Raw genomic sequence first — 12,317 nt, forward strand, 5'->3', positions numbered from 1 at the left:
CCTTGTCCAAAAAGACAAGGTACTCTCACTTATGCTGTTCATCATCTTAGTGTCTGCGTGCACTTCTTGCTGTGCTGATAAGGACAATGTCTATTTCCCAGTAAGCTCTTCATAGCATTCATAACCCAAAATACAGTCAGCCTAGTGATGGTACAGTGACAGCCTTCGGGCCATGTCTGCGTCCTGTTCTTCCCTTGCGTAATTCGTGAAGCCAGAAGAATTATGATAACCATAAAGCCAGGGAAGACTTTGGCATAATTAAGGCTACATATAATATAATCCACCTCAGATATAAGAAGTGAGTTTTATTTGTATATTTACTTTAGAAGTTAGCTGGAAGTTAAATATTAGTCTTTACAACTTTAAAAGGCTCCACAGACTGATAGTGTTGTGCCACATGTTATACTGCTTTGTCATTTAATCTTGCTTTCAGCTAGATCAGCAGTGCTGGGAAGTGACTATACTTGAGGATAGCGACGCCTTTATCTGACATCTTCCTTTGAAGGCAAAGTGCACTTCTGAGGCTTAGCTGCCATGAAAGGATGAAGTTTTATTGGAAGAAAAATCCTCTGTATTCTGCAGAGTGGACTCCTGCCATTTGGATCTCACTTTCAGGTTGCACCCATGTTCAATTATTAGATCCGAGATACAGAAATCTGCGGACATATAGTGACTTAATACAACATGCATTTTTACTCCGTCAAAATGAAAGTACATAACTCAAGTTGCTGCCAATGATATGAGTCAGTTTTATGATACAGAAGAAGAAGAAAGGTCACAGAGGTACCTAGCATTATCTAGCTACAAATTGTCTTATTTTTTAATGTAAGCTCTTTCTGGACAAGAAAAGATATTTATGAAAAAATCTCACTAATTAACTTTCATTTTTTGAGTGGTTCCTATCGTGACTGATGTATGACACTTCCTTCTGTTTCACCTGGTTCGAGCAGAAGTAATTCATGGGCCCAGTTATTGCTGCATTGTTCTCTACTGTGATTTATAAATATATATATTAATGGTCTTAATGCATGATGTCTGTGTCACTTGGCAACTGAAACTGGCTAGGACATGACATGCAGTGACTGATGATTACTAAACAATGCAGTTTCCACATGCATTTTTTTGTCATAAAACATGCAACATGCATATTTCTGAGGAATATGGCAGGAACCTAACAGGTGCTTGAATATTTGGCTAGAGCTAGTAATTTTTTCATTTATTCATACTAATCTGAAAAACTTTATTTGCAAAGATAGCTGCTGAAAACTTTTTTTACTGATTAATCAGGTCTTTCAGCAGGTCTTGCTCTTGTAAGGTCAACAGAAGGAAGCTTATGCATAAGACAATTTTTTGCACGTATGTATCAGTCTAAGTCCCAAGGATACAACAGAAGGCCGGTAAAGCAGATGACAAGCTTCCCTTCAAATTCAGTGAAACCTTGGCTGGACTTCAACTTCATTAGCATGAGATGTCTGTAAATACTTACGCTTGTCTGCGATGTGTGGACAATGTGCATTGCCACAGGCACGGCAGGAACAATGCATCCATCTTATTCACCAGAAGTGAAGACAAGCCACTTCAGGTAGAGCTCTCAATCTTGGCTTCCACCAAATCGGACTTTCCTTGACAAGGAGTCACATCAATAGCCCTCTGGCAAGCTGGGGCACCACAGACCTCTCTGGAGTTGTATGTAGTATTAGGGAACAGTGAATGCATTTTTTTTTCTGCTCATAATGCATTTTACCATTCAATTGCAACTAGAAGCAATATTATATAGCTGACCTCAGCTCTTCACAGACCATCGGGGAATATTGCAGTGACCCCAGAGCTAGGTGCCTATTTAGGTCATCCAGGAAGTTTAGAAAATCCTGCCTGACAAACACAAGTGTTAAAGTCACGGACCAACCTGAGCACTAATTGCCATTTAAAGTCTTTCCTGGCTACTGCTAATCAATCTTTAGTTGCCACTAGGGAAAGATAATATAGACTTTCTGAGACTTGGATGATAACATAAACAAAGCCATCAGGGCAAATGGCAGATCATGACAGATAATGATTTCCTGGGAGGTGAAGCAAATACCTCTTATGGCAATGATCCACGTAATTAGCTTGAACTGGATTGTAAGTACTTTGTGGTTGCAACTAAAAGCAGGAGGAAGCATTAGCATTAAAGAAAATGATATAATCAAGGAAGTATTTGGTTGATTGGAAAAAATAACCTAGTTCTGTAAGAATTATTACAGGCTTACCTTTAGGGCACATTTTGAATTTTTCTCCCCAGGTGAACTGAAAGCTAGGAAAACCTTCTCACCATTAGGTTAGTTTCCAGAGGGACCCGTGTGATCAGAAAACAGTTGTGTGATGTGCTCAAAGGGAGCTGTCTGCCCATAAGGCAGGCTGGGGCCTCACCCTCATACATGAGGTCACTTTTCACCTATTTTCCTTCAGTCACCCTCAGCCATGTGATGGGCACAGATCAACAGCGTGGTGAATACAGGCGAGCAGCCAAGAATGTGTCGCTCAGTCTCTGCAGAGGATGCAACAAGCAAAGCTCCCTCCTTTAAATTTCCCACTCTTCTTCAAAGCTGAATTCCTGACTCAGGGCTTGATGCCTCAAAAGGAAACTAGAAACATGGGAACTTCACCTCCGTGCAAAGCCACGTCCAATGGACCTCCATTAGCACAAAGCAAAAGGCCGTGGAAGAATTTTTTCTAGTTACCGATCTTAACTAAGGTACTGAAAACAAGACCCTGCATTGCTTATGTTCAGGGAATTTGTCTGGGCAGAGCCCTGAAAACCTTACTTCAGAAGCTTGGAAGGGAATTTGTGTATGAACAACCGCAGCCTTCACTTGTGCATGTTTTTAACCTCTTTCCCTGTTCATTTTGCTGTCTCACGTTCAGACTAAAGGAATCCACAGCAGACCAGTCTTGTAACTGCTGCTAATTTGCACTTGCTGCTGGCATGGCTGCGGGTGCAAACAAAACAGTTAAGTGTTGGCAAGAAGCGGTGGGTTAATCATGGTCTTGGAAGCCTGGTCCTCCGCTTGTGCTCCAGGGAATGAGCTCAACAGAACAGCAGAGCCCAGCCAAGGAACTCGGCCTTGGGCTCGTGCCAGGCAATAACCATGAGCTTTGTTTTCAAATCTGGCTCTGCGGGAACTTCTTATATAAAACCCTAGAAGCTTGGCTTAAGTTGACCAGCTGTTCTAATGGTCCCTTGCTTTTTTTAAATTTCATTTTTGACGGTTTGGATTCCAGCTGCAAGGCCATTTTCTGGAAGTGAAGTAGCCCTTGCTACAAGGGTCGATTCTAAGCATTATTGCAATGTTTTGCAGCGTTTGCAAGTGGCTTGCCATATCTGCAGTGCCCCAGTCACATGTAAAACTCCGTCTGAAATGGGAACTGTTTCTAAAGGCTCCCTGTGTGCCATACGGGCTCCATGTCCTGCTTACCAAGATGTTTATCCACGTCTTCAGCTTGGGCGAACAGCCAACTTTCTTAAAAAAAAATAAAAATCGGCTTAATAAGGTGGGACTGAAGAAATTCCTATGCCATGGTGAAGTATTTTGAGAACAGCACATGCTGAATAATGCTATTTAGCTGTTCAGAAGTTTGGAGTTAGTGGACATGTAAAGGTATCTCGTATGTAACCAATTGGCATTGGTACAAAGTTGGGGAAAAACCATGTATGTTCTACAGGGATGTATTTTTATTATCATATAAATGTGTACTGCCAAAGACGCTGCCAGCTTTAGTCCTGATCCAGTATCTGACAGTACCAGGCTGTGAACAAACATTTTTAGTGGTCCTATAGTAAAATCACCAGTTGTTTCCTTATAGAAATTCAGAAGCATCAACAAGAGAAACTGAATAAAACCAAATCTTTGCAGTGGTAAGGACAGCTTTCATCATATGCAAACATAGACCTGTCTTCTTTTGACTAGCCAAACACAAAACAATTAGCCTCTTCCCCAGTTTACAGCCTCATTCTTCCTGGTGACTCAGCCCTGGAAGAATGGTAGCTGCTCACTTTTTTAATGCCAGGGCAACTCCTTATCATTCTCTAAATCATCCTGTCATGTTTCAACCTCAGCAGTGCTGAGAAACAGGAGGGGTATGCAGTGTTAGCACCACCTGCCCCTAACTGCATCTAACGCCTTCAAGACCCCTGGCTACTGCTGAGGTACTTTCCTGCCCCGATAAATAATAAAAAAGTACGAAAAGAGCAACAGACGATTCTCAACCTGACAGTTATTCTAGGGAAACTCATATCTGGGACTTCCATCACCTGTCAGTAAGGTTTTTGTTTACTTTTAAGCACTTTGCTAGTAGGAAAAAAAACATGCTGATGAGTTGTCTTTACACAGCTACCGGGTCATTCATAACTTACCAATGCAGGCTACTAGGTAAACTGGAAAACTCTCTATAGCAACATCCACCCTCCTCATTTTCTTAATTCATTTAATACCAGTCTTTGGGTTGACAGCCCGGTAGCCTGATTTCCTACCTTCACAGGAGGGGAATTCACTCTGAATTAACAGGGTGAGACCGTCACCATATGCACTCTGCTCTGTCTTCTCATCAGGGTTCCTCACACTTGTGTCACTTTTGCTTATTTGTTTTAGAAAGTGGTTACTTCAAAGAAGAGGAAGGATAATTTTAAGTAATTTTATACTGATTACTGAGAAGGTATCAAGTTATGATAATATTTGGTATCCTTTCCCCTCTTTTTATTTTGTCGGAGCTAATCCTCCTTTGGCATGGGAGCAGGAGTGGCTGTTTAAACAGCAGTAGTTTATTTACAGCTCCTGGGGGTTTCATTGTCTTATGTCTGGGGTGGTAGAAACATTAACCCTACATCAGCGGTGTAGGAAGCGAAGGATTTCCATGTAACTCCTTTTGCAAGGTGCATGTTCTACAGGAGAATTCTCATTTATGACCATTTCACAATCTCTTCTTCTTCTTCTATGGGTTTTGGGGAGAATTTTTCACAAAATTGACCAAGAATCATTGGGGCCAAAAAGTCCACTGATCCCTTTAGTTGTTTTAAGGCCATCTCTTTGCAGCATATTCCTTCAGAGGTGTGCTCTTGCATTGAATCTTGTTACCTGGCTGCATGTACAGACTGGGGGATGGGAGGCTGGAGAGCTGCACTGCAGAAAGGGAGCTGGGGGTTTTGGTTAATGGCAAGTGGAACTTGAGCCAGCGGTGTGCCCTGGCAGTCAAAAGGGCCAACCATGCCCTGGGGTACACCAAGCCTGGCACTGCTGGCTGGGGGAAGCGCTTGTCCTGCTCTGCTCTGCGCTGCTGCGGCCTCACCTGCAGTGCTGTGTGCAGGTCTGGGCACTACAGCATAAAAAGGACATGAAACTGCTAGAGAGCATCCAAAGGAGGGCTGTGAAGATGGTGAAGGGTCAGGAGGAGAAGACACATGAGGAGCAGCTGAGGCCCCTTGGTTTGTTCAGACCAGAGCAGAGCAGGCTGAGGGGAGGCCTCATGGCAGCCTGCAGCTCCCTCACGAGGGGAGCGGAGGGGCAGGCGCTGAGCTCTGCTCTCTGGGGACAGCGACAGGACCCTAGGGAACGGCATGGAGCTGGGACAGGGGAGGGTCAGGCTGGGGGTTAGGGAAAGGGTCTGCACCCAGAGGGTGGTCGGGCACTGGGACAGGCTGCCCAGGGACGTGGTCACAGCACTGAGCTGCCGGAGCTTAAGAAGCATGTGGACAACGCTCTCAGACACAAGGTCTGATTTTTGGGTGGTCCTGTGTAGAGCCTCGAGTTGAACTTGATGATCCTTGTGGGTCCCTTCCAACTCAGGATATTCTATGATTCTATGATTGTTAATGTTTTATTTATCCTCTCCTGCCACATTCCCAACATCTGGATGTGAGTGATTGTTGCTGCTCTTGCCAGAACACACTGGCAGCCAGGGGACAGCCAGACGGCAGGGCTGGATGTACTGGGGAATGAGACGGCTTCCCAATGACCTGAAATCCTTTTACCACTGCTGGCTGGATTTCAGAAAGGTACTCCACAGTTTAGGCAGTCATCTTTGATGTGAGATTCTCTGAGTCAGGCTTTAAGGTTACTTCAATGCTCATCTTAAGGCTGAGCCTTTGAGCAGTAACTTCAGAACTTGTCTTTGAGGTTGCACGTTTTTCTTCCTCATTCTTCAGAGCATCTGTGAAAGGCATGTGTTTCTTTCCCAAAGAAACCTGTCCTGTCTTTTTGGGAAGATATATCCAACTAAAAACTATCCCACTATCCAGATAAATGCTGAGTATTTCCCTCGCTCCCCAGCTGGCAACTCTTTTAAGTTTTAAGGTCTGGGTGATACCAGATGTGTGAAAGTGTGGGTGCTCACAGCTCTGGCAGACAGCTGCCCCGTATCAGACACTGATGAACCAAGAGGTCTGCAAACCAAGGAGAGTTGCTGAAGTTTACAAAGCTTAGGGGAAGATTATAAGGCTTGTCCTTCGATTGTAAATGCAGGAAGAATCCTGGCCCTAGGGGAATCATTGATTCAGTTCTGGCCTGGGTTGCATATGAAGTCCTGCCTTTTTGATTTAGAATGTTTATTTGTTTCCAGTCCTTTTCCCCCACCAACCCTCACTGCTGCTCTCCCTGGGGAGAGCAGTGGAATAAAGCCACATGAGTTTAACGCCCATCCAGCAAAAATACTTGAGGACAGACTTTAAACTGAGCAAATGTTTTATTACTTGCTGAAGAAGAATGTTTTCATTAAGTGACACCCTTATGTCTAATACAAGTAATATGTCTTATTAACAAGCCAATTTAGCTAAAGAGAAACCTGCAGAAACTGCCCCACCGTCCAATAATCAGGTGAGGCTGGCAGAAGGAGGCAACTCTGCCTGTTACTTGTTTTTAATTTTTTTTTCTCTTGCTGCCTTTGCTCCACCTTGTCTGTTCATGCCATTTCCTTTATATTTTCAGTCTCTCTCTCTCTCTCTCTTTTTTTTTTTTTTTTAGCTGGGACAAGCGAAGCCCCAGATGGTACACTTTGACACTATTCTAGTCTCCAGCACCAGGCAGCCAACAGTGTTTTCCCAAGTCTTTGGGCACCAGGAATCCTTGCTCTTTACCTCTAATCAACACTCAGCAGGAAGAGGACCGTGTTTGTAAGACTGTGTGCAGACAGATGCCTGTGTACACTTTATGTTACAGTTGTGATCATCTGAAATTTCACAAACTAAGATTTGTTCTAAGGTTCTAAACCATTTTGGAAATGCAATTATTTCCCCATTTCACTTCAAAAGCAGCAGTCCCAAGAATTTTTAAGAAGGCTGAGGAACTCCCTGATCTTGCTGAAATTGTCAGGGGAAATAGATAGCAGCACAGACACTAGCATGCTAAATGCAGGCCAGTATTTACCTTGGGTATCTGAATAATCTCTTGATGTAAAGGAGTATTGTGTTCTCCTTAGCGCTTTGCTGCAGAAGCATTTCTCCAGCAGTAAAACCGAAAAAGCAGGTTTAATTATTAGCTGCTTTGCCACCTTGGTGGCTTCAGCAGGCTGCATGCAGCCTTTGCAGATAATGGCTCTCAGGCACACCCAAAGGCTGCACAGGCAGAGTCTCGAAAGAAAAAGCTGGAGGTGACCATTCCCCCCCACAGGCTCCAACTATCCCAGACAAACAGCTGCACAGGAGTGAGCCCAGGGTCAAGGAGCTGGTCTGAGTGCTGCTGCTCCTGCTAGTCAGCTTGCTGCAGGCAGGAGGGTCTCCATGCGTCTGTGCTATCCTGCTGGCCCAGAGGGACGGACCCATGCAAGGTTGCCTTGCTGGGTGGAGCAGATAATACAGAAACACGAAGTTGAGCTGCCTCCAAGTCTGGCGTTGTGCTGGAGCACGTCAGTCACAGGATGACTGCGCTGAGCTTTAAGCTCTGTGGCCAGTGGCTGTGCTCTGCCTGGGACAAGGGGTGCTGAAGGCTGCAGCACCTGGCTGGAGCTGGGAATGGCACAGCCATTCAGTCTCCTTTGCTGCCTGTGGTCTGTCCTGCCTTTTGGACAGCCCCGAGGAGGTTTTTGATAGTCTGAACGTGATGTGGGATCCACGGAGACTGTATAGGGTAGCACGCAAACGGTTGAGTTATGGCCTGCCTGCACGGCCCTGTGTTACCAAACCAAGCAGCAGGAGCAGGCTGCGTGACACAGTTACAGCAGGTGAGAGGGAGACTAAGAAGGTCAGGAGGACAGTGCGGTATGTGGGCTAGGATGAATCACCTCAGCAAGGAGAAGACTTGGCCAAGCTGTATGTGCCAGCAGGAGCTGCTGGGCCATGTAGCGCTGCAAAAGCGACCCAGTTGCTGCAATTGCTAGATCAGGCCAGGGTCAATGCCAGGAAACCATTAAGCACGACCGGGGTGAATGGTAATGACAGCGATCGAGCAGCTCCTCCTCTCCCTCCTGTAACACTTCCTGACCTACGTGCTGCCTGTGTGCTGCCACACTGAACATTTCGGGAGGGGCCATGCATGTACACACCTGATTACATGTTCACCTCCATGGAGTGTCCCGGAGGGCAACTCACAGCAATGCTCACCTCCCACGGAGGACTGCATCAGGTCAGCCTGTTGCAACTCCTCGGGGAAGCATGAACAAGTGAACGCTATCAGTTGCCTTTCTGCGTGCTTATGGGCTACTGTCAGGCCTACAGAAATCCAAAAGATCAAGTGGGAAGCATTTTTCCCATTTAGGATTAGACAAAAAGTTGTTGGTTCTCATTATTAACAAGCATAGAAGCTCTGAATACCAGCTAGACAAAGACCTATAAATTCATTGATTTTTAACAACTGGTGTCGATTTATGTGCATATTGATAGTACTTGTAGTGATTTTATATCAGTATAGTGGTATAAACAGCAAATACCAGTGCATGAACAATGGTGGAATGCTGTGATGCTGCTCATCAAATAAGTACATATTTTGCTTTTTTTACTTATTCCTTTTTTTACATGGAAAATATCTTCCTACAGGGAAATTTCCAGGCAAGAGATAGGCTTTGGCTTATCGAACTATCTAAGGCACAAAGTATGTCCATTATATGTGACTAATAACAAAACAAATAAGCATATTCCTAGAACTCCAGTTGGAACTGTGGACAATTCTCAGGTTATACACAGTTTAACAGCAGGTTTTTTGCACAAGAGCTTGACATACAGCAGGAAAAAGACCTTTACCCCACTGTTAACTAACCAGATGATATCCACTGTTAGTCAATAAGGGAGATGGAGCAGATACTTCATGAACAGATTACTTGGAAACTTGATGGACAAGCCCTTCCAAGGACAGCTTCAGTAACTGCTGTATTTCATGTTTGCTTTGCCACCTCAGCAGCAATAGAAACAGATTCCTTCCTTTGGCTTTGCAGATACTGTGGCACATCACTTCATCTACCCATGCTGATGTGAACTTGGTTTTCCCAAACATGATGACAGAAACACCTGGGCAGGTACTAAGCAGATCAACACAAATAAGGCTTTCAAGAAGCAATATTCACAGTTGCTCTATGTGAATAGCCATTCGTAATGGACTGCACAGAATTAGCTGATAAGAAATTTAGAAGAAGGTTTTTGAAAAATGCCTCAATTGGCTCTTCCATGCTTAATCACCTACATAAATGTCCTGCTTTCCAAAAGTAGCCACCACTCTTGTTTGCTTCTGAGGGAACTGTTGGCTACCCAGGGCTGACTATATCTGAATACACCCTCTATGCATGTGAATTATGGCTCGGAGCTGCAGCTTTGAACATCATATTTCTAGTATATCGGTATGAGCATCAACATTAGTCGGAAGTGCCACTCTTCCTTCTGACATTATTCAGTTTGGGACATTAAAGAATTCACCTAACTCACATTTTAGTGTACAAATAATAAATACATACATAAATAAACAAATAAACAGATTCCCCTACAATAGGCAGAACTAACACTTGGGGGCAGGAGTCACCTCATTAGCTGTTGACTTCATCTCTGAGCTTTTCACACCAGGCTTTCTTTATAGTCATGGACAGAAATGGGCACTCTGAGGGTGGGATTCATCTGATCAAGTACATATGACTCTAGGAGGAGATAAATCACACTGTAGGCTCCGCTGGCAAAGCTGATTAGATCTCCACTGACTCGACAAGGAGACTCGTGATCTGAAGATGTTTGTGTGTCAGCTACCGATTCCCAGGCATGAATCCCTCCCTTATTGTCCACTTGGAGCTGTGGTTTCACGATCAGCATAAACAGCTATGGGCTGTTGCTAGTTTATGGTCACACACTTTTCCCTGCCCTAATCACATTGTCCTGTGTGTCAGCCCTAGCAATCCCGCAGCCCTAGGTAAATAGGATTAACTTGCTGAACTGGCTGAAAACTAATGCTGAAGAAAAAGAACTGGGTGTTGGTTGTGCTAGCAGGCAGAGCTGGTGCCCCTCGCGGGGCATCTAGCAACTGCTAGATCTGAGGCCTGGCTGGCTGCAGAAATCACCTTTCCAATGTGGAAATCTGGCTGCCCTTTTTGGCACCAGCTTTTAATTAGACTGGCTTAAGTTGACCACCAAATGGCCTCCATGAAGGGAGTATTAATAACAAGTATTAATAGATTGAGTTACAGAACATGAAGTCAACACGCTTATGCTCACTGTTTTGGGATATGATTCGACAAACATCAAATACAACTGGTCCTTGGAAAGAAAAGAGGTGATGAGACCTAGCAGGCACAAACCTTCATGTCTCCCTCCTTACGTGAAGGCCACTTTTCATGCCTGAAGAGAGGAGCAGTGTCCAGAAGGTCTCAGAGTCAGGTTCACAGCATGTTCCAAATCACATTGGCTCTGGGGAGGAGAAATTTTAAGTAATCAGGACTGACAAAATGTCACGTTTGCTCTGGACAAAGCTGCTTTTCAAACAGGTCCCCAAATGGTTACCTGCACAGAACGTCTATAGTGTTGGCAGGCTTGCTGTTAGCAGAAGGCATTGATCATTTGACACCAGTTGCTAAAATGGCTTCTTTCTAAATATCTGCAGCTTAGAAAGGACAGTCTTTGTCATGAGCTTGTTTAGTGTCTGAGGAACAGCTATCCACAGCACCTACAGCCCTAAATGGGGAAGGGATAGGACTTATTACAAAAACACTCTGAGTGGCAAAATAAATGATGATTTTCCATGGATATATCCATTGTGTAATAAAGGGAAACGTGTCCTTCTCAAGCTGATACAATTAATATCTAAAATATAAATGGTAAAATGAAGCTCTCAGCTGCTTAGAAGGCTTTACATGAACAAACCTGTGTCATCAAGGCGGCTGGATGCAGTTCTGACCTGATGCGTGTTGTGGCACCAGGAGCAGCAGAGCTGGGTGGGTAGACGAGCTGACTGGAAACACCAGGTGAACCTGGGTTGCCTGCCCAGGATGAGCCTGAGGCCGCCCTCAAGATCAGACCTGTTGGTGCGGGGTCAGAGCGGGAGCCTGTGAGCCTTTCACAGGGGTCCCCGTGCCCGAGCACGTCCTGCAGGTCCTGTGCCACCAGGCTGCTTGGCAGGCTGGTCTCGCCGAGCAGAAGCAATAAGATGTGCCGCATCCTGTGCTCATGGCCCTTCCAGGAACCATCCTTTAAACTCTGCACACGAAGCCAGCGTGATGGCTTTCGCTCCAATTTGCCTGGGGATTTTCCTCTTCCGAGCCAATACTGTTCCTGCACGGAGTTCTTGACGTTGGCTAGTGCAGTCCCTGGGACTGAAATAAAATATTTGCATGGTGTGCCCTTGATGTCACCAGGCTCCCAGGAGATGTGGAGGTGTACCAACATGACTCCATTTGTTAGGGCAAAACCTGCCTCCATAGGGCATTTCTTCTTTCATGGAGGTGTTTTGCAGTCTCACATGATTCAGAATTGCACTTGTTGAACTAGTTTTGAAACGACTTTTCAAGTGCCAGAACATGCACATTTATGATTTCCCTACAATATTCATGGGTCTTGTAGGGACTTCTCGGGACTTACCTGGAGGGACCTGAGTGCCTTTCTTCCTGCAAGCAACTTTTAAAAGTCCTACATCAATGAAATCCAGCATCCTATAGCAACAGTGGAAACCCCTGCCCCCAAATAACTAATTTTAATGCCAGAAAACTTTGTGTAGTCACTGACAGGCTTTGTAGGTAGGTGGGACAGGCAGCTGCTGGAAGCAGCGCAACAGTGATAAGTGCACATCTCTCTCAGCGTCTGTGCTCAGTAAAAACCCATTGATTCTCTGCCTGAAGGGTTCAAGTCCCAGTATGGAGGAAAATGAGCGTTGGAGTTCAAAGCCACC

The sequence above is a fragment of the Aythya ferina genome, assembly GCF_964211825.1.
Source record: "Aythya ferina genome assembly, chromosome: 3".
NCBI lineage: Eukaryota > Metazoa > Chordata > Aves > Anseriformes > Anatidae > Aythya > Aythya ferina.